This window comes from Miniopterus schreibersii (genome assembly GCF_964146895.1).
Source record: "Miniopterus schreibersii genome assembly, chromosome: 9".
Classification (NCBI taxonomy): domain Eukaryota; kingdom Metazoa; phylum Chordata; class Mammalia; order Chiroptera; family Miniopteridae; genus Miniopterus; species Miniopterus schreibersii.
Genome location: NC_138118.1, coordinates 52,770,220 through 52,779,761, shown reverse-complemented (window position 1 = coordinate 52,779,761; position 9,542 = coordinate 52,770,220). Strand labels below are relative to the sequence as shown.

General features: G+C 35.3%; 1 protein-coding gene across 6 annotated transcripts in view; it reads left to right on the top strand.

Annotated features, from left to right (window-relative positions):
• The first annotated feature begins 1,240 nt into the window (after positions 1-1,240).
• The window catches only part of SEMA3A (semaphorin 3A), a 441,509-nt gene continuing 433,207 nt past the window's right edge, over positions 1,241-9,542 (top strand). For all 6 annotated transcript variants that reach the window (XM_081148088.1, XM_081148091.1, XM_081148089.1 and 3 more), the window contains exon 1: positions 1,241-1,582. The gene's annotated coding sequence lies outside the window, so the exon portion shown is untranslated. The remainder of the gene's footprint in view (positions 1,583-9,542) is intronic.

Here is a 9,542-nt window from a genome sequence, read left to right as displayed (position 1 = left end):
AGTGCTTCGGATGCAGGCTTGATGCCTGGCCCCGGTCGGGGTGCCTCTGCAGAGGAAACCAACTGATGTGTCTCTCTCACCTCGATGTTTCTCTCTCTCTGTCTCTCCCCCTCCCTTCCACTGTCTCTAAAAAAATCAATTAAAAAAATATCCTCAGATGAGAATTTTAAAAAAATAACAATTACTCTGCATAGAGACATGACGAAGGGTAAGATCCAATGGAATCTTGCTTCCAAGTCATAACAAATATGTGACCTTGGTTAGAGGGTCCTCTTCAACTCTTTCCCTCATGTGTTAAAAAAAAAAAAAAGGTGAAAATAATAGTAATACTGACCTCAAGGTGTCCTTGCAGGACTCAAAAGAGATAAGGCATGTTGAGCTTTCTGCAGAGTTTCTGGCATGTAGCAAGTGTTCTGTTATCATCATCATCATTAATTATCATTGTAGTTGCACACTGTTATCAAAAGAAAGTAGCTCTCAACTACACTGGAAAATAGATCAAACAGTTCCAATCTGTGAAACCTACAGTCATTCTGATTACTTATACATTTTTGATCCTCAAAGCGTGTGACACGGAAAGCCCTAAAATTTCCATGGGTTAAGGTGCCTGAGATAATATGTGGTAAGCAGAAACACCTACAAGAGGCCATCTTTCCTAACAATCGGCTTCAGCCACATATATTTTTTTAAATGCCCAATTGCAGAATGTCAATCTGCCTTACAGTCTAAATCTCCTTAAAGCAATTTAATTCAGATGAAAAAGATAACCCTGGCTTATAGAGTGAGATGAAGGATCTGTTTCAAATCCATCACCTTAACACTATCAATAACCCGCTCTGACCCATGATTGAGTAGTTTTAATTAAATTCAGTCAGGGTGTGGGGGGAAGTGTGCTCCATCTAGTCCTTCATGAATAGTTAAAGTGAATATTATAAATACCTCTATAACTTCTGTAGCTTCAACATCTTTCTTTCTTTATTGAATGCATTGTTTGCCTTGCTATCGAGCAACACCATTTGAGGAACTCTGGTTCCCAGGAGCTTTAATGCTACCCCACTTCCAATACTATAAAACAGAGGCCTGCTGTTTTAATCACGCCTCTCTCTCTCTCAATGTTGTTTGCGCCCTGGTACAACCCATCTGCCTTGAATCTAGTGCTCCGCTGGGGCTGCACACATCTGCCAGCCAGACTACCTTCGTACACAATTACTCAATCCACCGTAAGGCTCTTTAATAGGAAACAAGTGTGACAACGGCGAGCCTCCTTTCTTTCCCCTCTCCTCCTCCCTCTTAAACCACAGTCAAATAGCTCTAATAGAGATGAAGCTTGATAGATCCGCCCAGGTGTAGGTGAAATGGTAGAGCCTCGGGGGTAATAGATGCTGCGCTCTCCTGCTGAAGTTTAGCACTTTGTCCTGCCCGGCTCTCCAGCAGCAGGGCGATGCTGCTCCTTGTACAGTCACAAAGTCAGCAGGCTTCTGGCCGCTCCCACTTAGCCTAAGCCGGAGGGCAACCTGCAGCTAGGTGAGGACCGCGGGACGACCCTTGCACCTCAGCGTGTGGACAAAGGACAGCAAATGCAGTAAGTGGAATATTTGTCTTTTTTTTTTTTTTCATCTTTTACTTGGAATTAATTAGGGATGTTTACTCTCAGGGAATCCTCTGAAGACTTTGCAAAAGTGAACTAGCAAAAAGCCTGTGTTCCTAACCCTGCGGATTTCCTCTGGTTTCGTTTTGCATGGTGCCTTGGCACTGTCACTGCAGCTTAAATGCTCTGAGAGTGACTTCCCCATTCAGAAGGGCTGGGAACTAAAATGTGGTGCTAATAATATTGCTAATTCAATCCTGGAGACTGGCATATTATCTGCTATTTCTGGGTGAAATGTCCTTTATTACTGTCAAAAATGATGGTGGCAAACGTTTTGTCACAGTTATGAGAATAGAAAACAGTCTATAAGAAGCACATATGCTTCTTGAAAATGGATTTCAACTTTTACACATAACCGTTTTGTTACATCACTATTTATACATTAATGTGAAGACTTTGCTTGTAATTTTTGCCTAACAAATTCATGCAGCTCAATCTCTTACCAGAGAAGTGATCTTAAAAACTCTAAAGCCAGTATTAGGTTATAGAAGCAATGACAATGATAATGAATTTAAAACAAACAAAACAAAACAAAAGATTATTTGTCTAATAGCATAGGAAAATATATTAAAACCAGATGTAGGAAATCTCAACTTTGACTTTTTGGTCTTTCATGCTTGGTTTAAAGCAGCCTTCACATTGCGTTTACTTTGCATTTACAACTTTAGATTCACCATTAAACTGTGTTTGAACTTGAAGTTCAGATTTGATCTAAGTACAGCTCTATTCCTTGAGCCCCCTACTCTTATTTTTACTTGGCTATGGGGAATCTTTTTACTACTAAACTATATATCCTGAACTGTGTTAACAAGCTAACTGTGGTGGACTTTTTCAGGTGGAATGTCAGCCAATGTGAAAGAATGTGTTTGCTGTTCAAATGTATGATGTTTCATGTAAGAAATTAACACATGGCACATATGCCCTGACAAAGATTCAGTTATGATTCCTAAATTCAACCCATCAAATATTGCACAATGATGATCATATTTTAAAAGGATGCAATAAAAACTGTCAGCACATCTTATCTATTTGTAGTCATTTGAGGTGTTTTTTTTATTTTGTTTTTGATTTAGACTATTTATTTAATTTGAAAAATTAGTATGAAAGCCATTGGCACCTCAAAAGACAATGTACATAGCTAGAGTACACCGACAGATGAAATTATATAAAACACTGTTGCATTGTTTAACTAATTCCCCACTGTCTAATGTTTTGTTTTTGTTTTCTAACTATTACAGCTGGACATTATTGAAATTGATGGCTTAAAAGCCATGACAGTAGAATCCTGATGACTCCTTTGTGTCTATTCAGAAATGATTTAGCTTGGATAAAGTTGCTGCTATGAGAGGTTTAATTAATTACTGCTAGTTAAATATATTTCTTTTAGAATCACATTTGACATTACCGATGGTGGAGTAAACGCAGTTTAAAAGTCATTTTTCATGAAATCCTTGAACCGACAATTGTTGGCATTGAATAGCGGTCAATGTCTACCCCCTACAGGGAGAGAGTCTAATTTCACTATGTCTTCCCCAGTACGTGTATACTACAGAGTACAGTTCACACATATGAATGCTGTAACCCTGTCAATGACTCCAACAAGTGCCCCTTAATGAAAAGGTCAACCTTGTGATTAATAGGAAGCCGGTTTGAAAGGCCGGACCTCACTTCAGCACTGCATTTAGATTTTTTTCTTCTTGATTTACTTCATTTGCCTTTCAAAGTGTAATAAAAAGCAAGTGGTACTATACTGCAATTTTTAAACATATTGTGGTTGGTTTTATGTGAGAGCAGCACATTGGTTAGTATATTTGGTTCAATAAAAAAATAAGTGAAAAGAATCAGTCCAGCCAATTATTGAGGGCATAGGATGATAAATGAGAATTTTACTCTTTATCCAAATAGTTACACTAGAGAGGCTTTGCTTAAGTTTCAGTTGATTTAATAACTAAGAGGCACTGTGGGAGTGAAGATGGAGTGACGTATAAAGGGTTTGATGTTTTACCTAACATTTATTGTGCTTAAATGCTAGCTAGTAAATACATATAGGTAACTCTTGCAAACAGTGATGTTTTGCTAATGGTGAAATTCGCTGAAGAATACAGCTACTTGGAGATGATGAAAGTAATTATAAACCTATGTGACATCCTCAAGCAATTTAGCCATTTAAAATTATAATGGTGGTTTGTTATAACCATTACAGTTAATACTTGTGCTGGAAAACATTAGGTCAAGTCATTTTAAAATTAAAAAAAAAAAACTTTTTTGATTGGAATTATATTTTACCAATAAATATCATATTTAATTTAGGCAATTCACAAAGTAGATGGGCCCTAAATAAGTTTCTTCATCTTTTTATTTATATAAGTATTTTGTGTCCTGTGGGTTTACCCGTATCTGTTTTCAAGTAAGATACCAATATGAGTAATATAGTAATAAAATAATGTAAGTATATATACTATATTTATTATACATAAAATTTTCACATCCTTGGAGAAAAAAATTTTAGAAATCGCAAGATATATCAACTTATTTTAAGGGTTATTCTCTTCTAACTTATTTTTTAATCCTAATTCACCATTTATAGGATTTAATAACTCCATTTTAATTTGTAATAAAGGAACTATATTACATATCAAGATGGGAAGTATAGGAAAAAATACAGTCCACTTTCAATGTCCACTCAAGGAGGAGACAGTGTAGAAAGCTCTACAATGGGCATAGTACTCTCTAGATGTCCCCCACCTTATCAATGCCCACAGCTGTATCTTTCAAGTACTCTTCTGTTCAGGGTTTTATTTTTGCTGAATTGGAAGTCAAGTACTTCCAGATACAGTGCTAATGAATAGCATTAGTTGGGCATTTACAAGGAACCAGCATTTTGTATGGATGACTTATTTAATTCCTGAGAGCCCAGTGAACTAGGTACTGTTTTCATTTCCCTTAATAAATGTAAAAACAGACTGGTTGAGGGACTTGCCCAGTTTTGCACAGCTAGTATGCAGTGGAACTTGGGTTCAAATTAACTGTGCCTAAAAACCGATAACTCAGCAACCACTGGAATACACTGCTTCGCTAACAGGTGACTTCACTATCAGTGCAAAGTTGTCTTTATCTCTGATCACCTTATCAGGACCATTTGAACTCTGAAAGCAATTCATAAATGGAAATAGCAGAACACCCAATCAAACAAAACATAAATAGTTAAATGCCAGTGAGTATGACCTCACTTCAAATTATTTCATCATCTAGCACTTATAGCCCCTACTACTTTTTAAGGTTTTACTACAGGTTAAGGAGTTACAGCTACATCCCAGACATGTGGGGAAGAAACTGGACCTTCCACACTCATTCAGTTGCTAAATTTCCATTAAATCTCTGAGAAGTGTGTGTCCCCTGAGGGTATTTCAAACCACTGTTGACTTTAACAGTGGTGCTTCTAATCACAATGGCCACTCAATGAGAGTCTTCTCAAAACATCTCCACTTCCAAATCAGTCTGGGGGGAAAATGAACCATCAGTATTCACCTGCAAAGATGTTCGGCTTCAGTTATTCAATAGGACCACCTGGATATATATTTTAAAGTAAAATCAAATAGTAATTGAATTTTTCCTTTATCTGTGGATTTTTTTTCCATACAGACATAGCCTGGAAAAACACCTATTTGAGAGATTTCATTTCGAATACAGATTTTCCTAGGACCTGCATCTGTGTTATGTCTATCTGCTCAAATGCTTTTTCCCCAAGAAAGACATTTATCAATATGATTGAGAACATTCTTTGTAGAGAGATCAAAACCAAAATATTTAAAATTTTAAAAACCCTTTCATTTCATAATATAATTTTTATCATTATGGGTCTGCATATCTTCTTCCAGATAAAGACAGAATATTCAGTTTAAAGGGAGTTTTGGTGTTTTTTTTAAAGTCTATGTTATCATACTATTTAAGCCAAGACATAGATTACTTTATAAATACAAGCAGACTTATACAAGGCAAATGAAAATGAAATTAACATGAGGAAATTACTTTAAAATTTTAGCAACCCCAACCCAATTTTTTTCTGAAAAAGTAGGTAGATATAAATGTTATTTTAATTCTCACATATTCTTTGGTTCTGATGAAAGACATTTGACAAAGATATTTAGAGGAGGTTGGCATTTATAAAACCATAGATTATTTTTATACAAAAGAAAACAAGTAATTTCTTTCAAACTAATCTCAAGATCCTGGAAGAATTAATCTATGGTGACAGGATCTGAAAGCTCTAAATACGGTGAGGATTGATGATTACTTAAAAAACAGTGGTCAAAGACTTCCTCTATCACTATCATTACTCAAAGAGATCAACAGGCCAGCTCCTTGAAGTTAATCTTATCCTCATAAATCGTCTTTGAATTATCCAGAAACTATTTCATTTTCATTTATAAGCTCATTTTAAGTGAGTCTCTGTTTCCCCTCCCCCCTCTCCTTATCTGACCCATTCCAAGCCATCCACCAGGGCCCCAATTTACAATTAAATCTTTCACTGGTTAGTTTTGTCTCTTCCAAGGAGACATTGTGCTGGTGGACATTTCCACCCATATGTGGTGGTTGGCTGTCTCTGTCTTTTTTTTACAGGTTCAAACATTCTGAAGCCCAAGGTAGCAGTCGACCATAACTCAACTAATGTTTCTTCCTTTGCATGGAGGGCTCTTGGTCCAGTATTTCTACAGGAGTCAGACTCCTGACCACCTTGGATCTATTTTCACAAGAAATGTGGAAAAGTTCCTGGTTTCCTCCCTGCTTAATATTAAATATTATATTCATTTTAGGCCCATTGGTACCCATAATATATTTTGAGCAGGATATCAATTTTTAACTTTCTTATAACGTACGCTTTATCACTGATGTATGTTCAAAGTAAAAATTGCAGGCGTGTCTAAATAATTCAAAGTGGCATCTAATTAGCAGTTGATGTCATTTGTTTTTATCCTTAATATTATACATTCAAATTTGGATGAATAGAAGAGAGAGATTACTAGTGTTCTATTTGTACTTCCATAAAACTTTGAATTTTCACCTTGTTTCTGGCCAGGTGTGCTTTAATGTCAATGCTAGGTAATCATATTCCTGATAAATTGTATTCTCACTCACTCTTTTCTCTAGAATTTATTTCCCCTAGATAAATTATATGCTACTAATTATGCATATAGTTTTTAGCATTTATAATTATATTTCACTGAATTATAAATCTGAAATTCTCCATAAATGGAGCACTAAACAGGAACATTGGGGTTCAGTTCTTTCTGACAATTAGTAACTCATTTTCAAAATGTGAAGAATATCCAGTATGTAACATTTTTATGATTATTTACATGCAAAAGAACTTTGCAAAGCTCTTTGTTAAGTGACCAGGAATAACTTTGAGAAATTATAATAAGATATAAATGAAGCTGGAAATGCATAAGCCATGTATATGATGCTTCCCACAAGACTCTTGCCAGATTTTTAAAGGGTTTCATATGTAGTGCAGGACTATATGTTTGATATAATTTATGTTATATCACACAAAGCATAACACATACTTTATCCCGTAGACTAAAATATATTTTAGTGATATTTAATCATAAAAATGTTATCTTAGTCTAAGTTTCACTTAACAAAATATAAGTTTAAATTAATAATTCTTTCTATGGCCAAACACTTTTCAAACCTTTCCCAGTTTGTAAACTTAATGAAAGAATCATATTTGATTATTGACATTTCTATTTTTTTAATTTTTTTAGAGAGAGGAAGGGAGGGAAGGAAGGAGGAGAGAGAGAGAGAAACATCAATGTGAGAGAAAAACAAATCAGTTGCCTCCTACCCAAGACCTAGCTGGGGATTGAACCTGCAACCTTAATATGTACCCTGACAGAATCAAATCCGCCACCTTTTGGAGTACCGAACAGTGCTCCAACCAACTGAGCCCACTGGCCAGGCGATTATTGACATTTCTTTTTTTAAAAATTTATCTTTATTGTTGAAAGTATTACAAATGTCTCCTTTTCTCCCCCATTGCCCCCTTCCATGCTGCCCCCCCCTCCAGGCCTTATCCATATTTATTGTCTGTGTCCATGGGTTATGCATATAGGATCTTTGGTTATTGATATTTTTTATGGATCTCTCTCCTGTCCTGTTTTGAAAAATTTAAGAAATAAAACAAAGCTAACAATGAAAGCCAAAAATCTTTGACATTTGAAAGTTATTTCGCATACTGAACTCTTGAATTAAGTTTTGTTTACCCACCCAGGTGCAGCCAACATTGGTTTGAAAAAGTGAGAAAAGGAATATTGTTAGTACTAGCTAGAGTGTGTTAAGATTTGCACTATATATTGACATATATTGTCTGCCATCTTTGTTCTCAGCTACCCCATTAGATAGCACCACAACACTGATTTTTTTCACTTCTTAAATAACATTAACAGTATATTTTATCACAAACAATGTTGTGATCAAATATTTAATTTATACAAAATGAAAATTTGACTAAGATTAGTTTATGTGAAACATTTCAATTTCCTTTAAGCTATAAAAGCAATATAAGTGAGTAAATATAAAGAAGGAATATCAACTCAGTAAATACTATATTTCCTGTGATTTATATTATCTCATTTAATCTTCATATCGATGGGGGAAAGAATATATAAGTTCCATTTAAAGATGAGCAATGTGTTTTGTCAATTTTATGGATAACATTAAACCAAAAGAGTATTTTCAAATGATTAATATTATGTTGAAAAAAGTGAAGGTGCATAAACATTCCAAGAAGCCCAAGTGTAATGTAGATTGGGTCAGAAACTGTTTATGTTATAGCTCTAGTCCCGTGGACTGAAGTTGAACCTTAAGGCATATGTAAGCATACCTGGGAGATACTGCAAGTTTGGTCCCAGACCACCACAATGAAATAAAAATCACAATAATGCAAGTGACATGAATTTTTGGAATGCATAAAGATTATGTGTACACTATACTGTAGTCTATTAGTTGCGCAGTAGCATTATGTCTAAAAAACACTGCGCGTACCTTAATTTAAAAATATATCATTACTAAAAAGTGCTAACCATCATCTGGATCTTTGGTGAGTTGTAATATTTTTGTTAATGGAAGGACTTGCCTTGATGTTGATGGCTGCTGACTGATCAGGGTGGTGGCTTCTGAAGTCAGGGTTGGCTGTAGCAACTTCTTAAAATAGGACAAGTAGGAAGTTTCTTGCTTCCACTGACTAACTCTTTATTTCAGGAACAGTTTCTCTGTATCACACAATGTTGTTGGATAGCATTTAACCCACAGAAGACTTCTTTTAGAATTGGAATTAATCCTCTCAAACCCTGCCTCTGCTTTGTCAATTAAGTTTATGTAACATTATAAATTCTTTATTGTCATTTCAGCAATCTTCATAGTATCTTTACGTGGAATAGATTCTATCTCAGGAAACCACTTTCATTGCTCATCTATAAGAAGCAACTCCTCATCTTTTAAAGTTTATGATGAGATTGTAGCAATTCAGTCACATCTTCAAGCTATACCTCTAATTCTAGATCTTTTCTTATTTCTACCACATCTAAAGTTAGCTCCTCCACTTAGTCTTGAAGCCCTGAAAGTCATCCATGAGGGAGGAAATCAATTCCTTCTAAACCCTGTTAATGTTGATCTTTTGACTTCTTACTATGAATCCTGACTGTTCTTAATGGGTTCTAGAATGGCAAATCCTTTCCAGAAGGTTTTCAATATACTTTGCCCAGATACAGCAGAGGAATTACTATCAATGGCATCTATAGTCTTACTGAATGAATTTCTTAAATAATAAGACTTAAAAGTACCCTTTAATCCATGGGCTGCAGAATGGATGTTGTGTTATTAGTAGACAAGA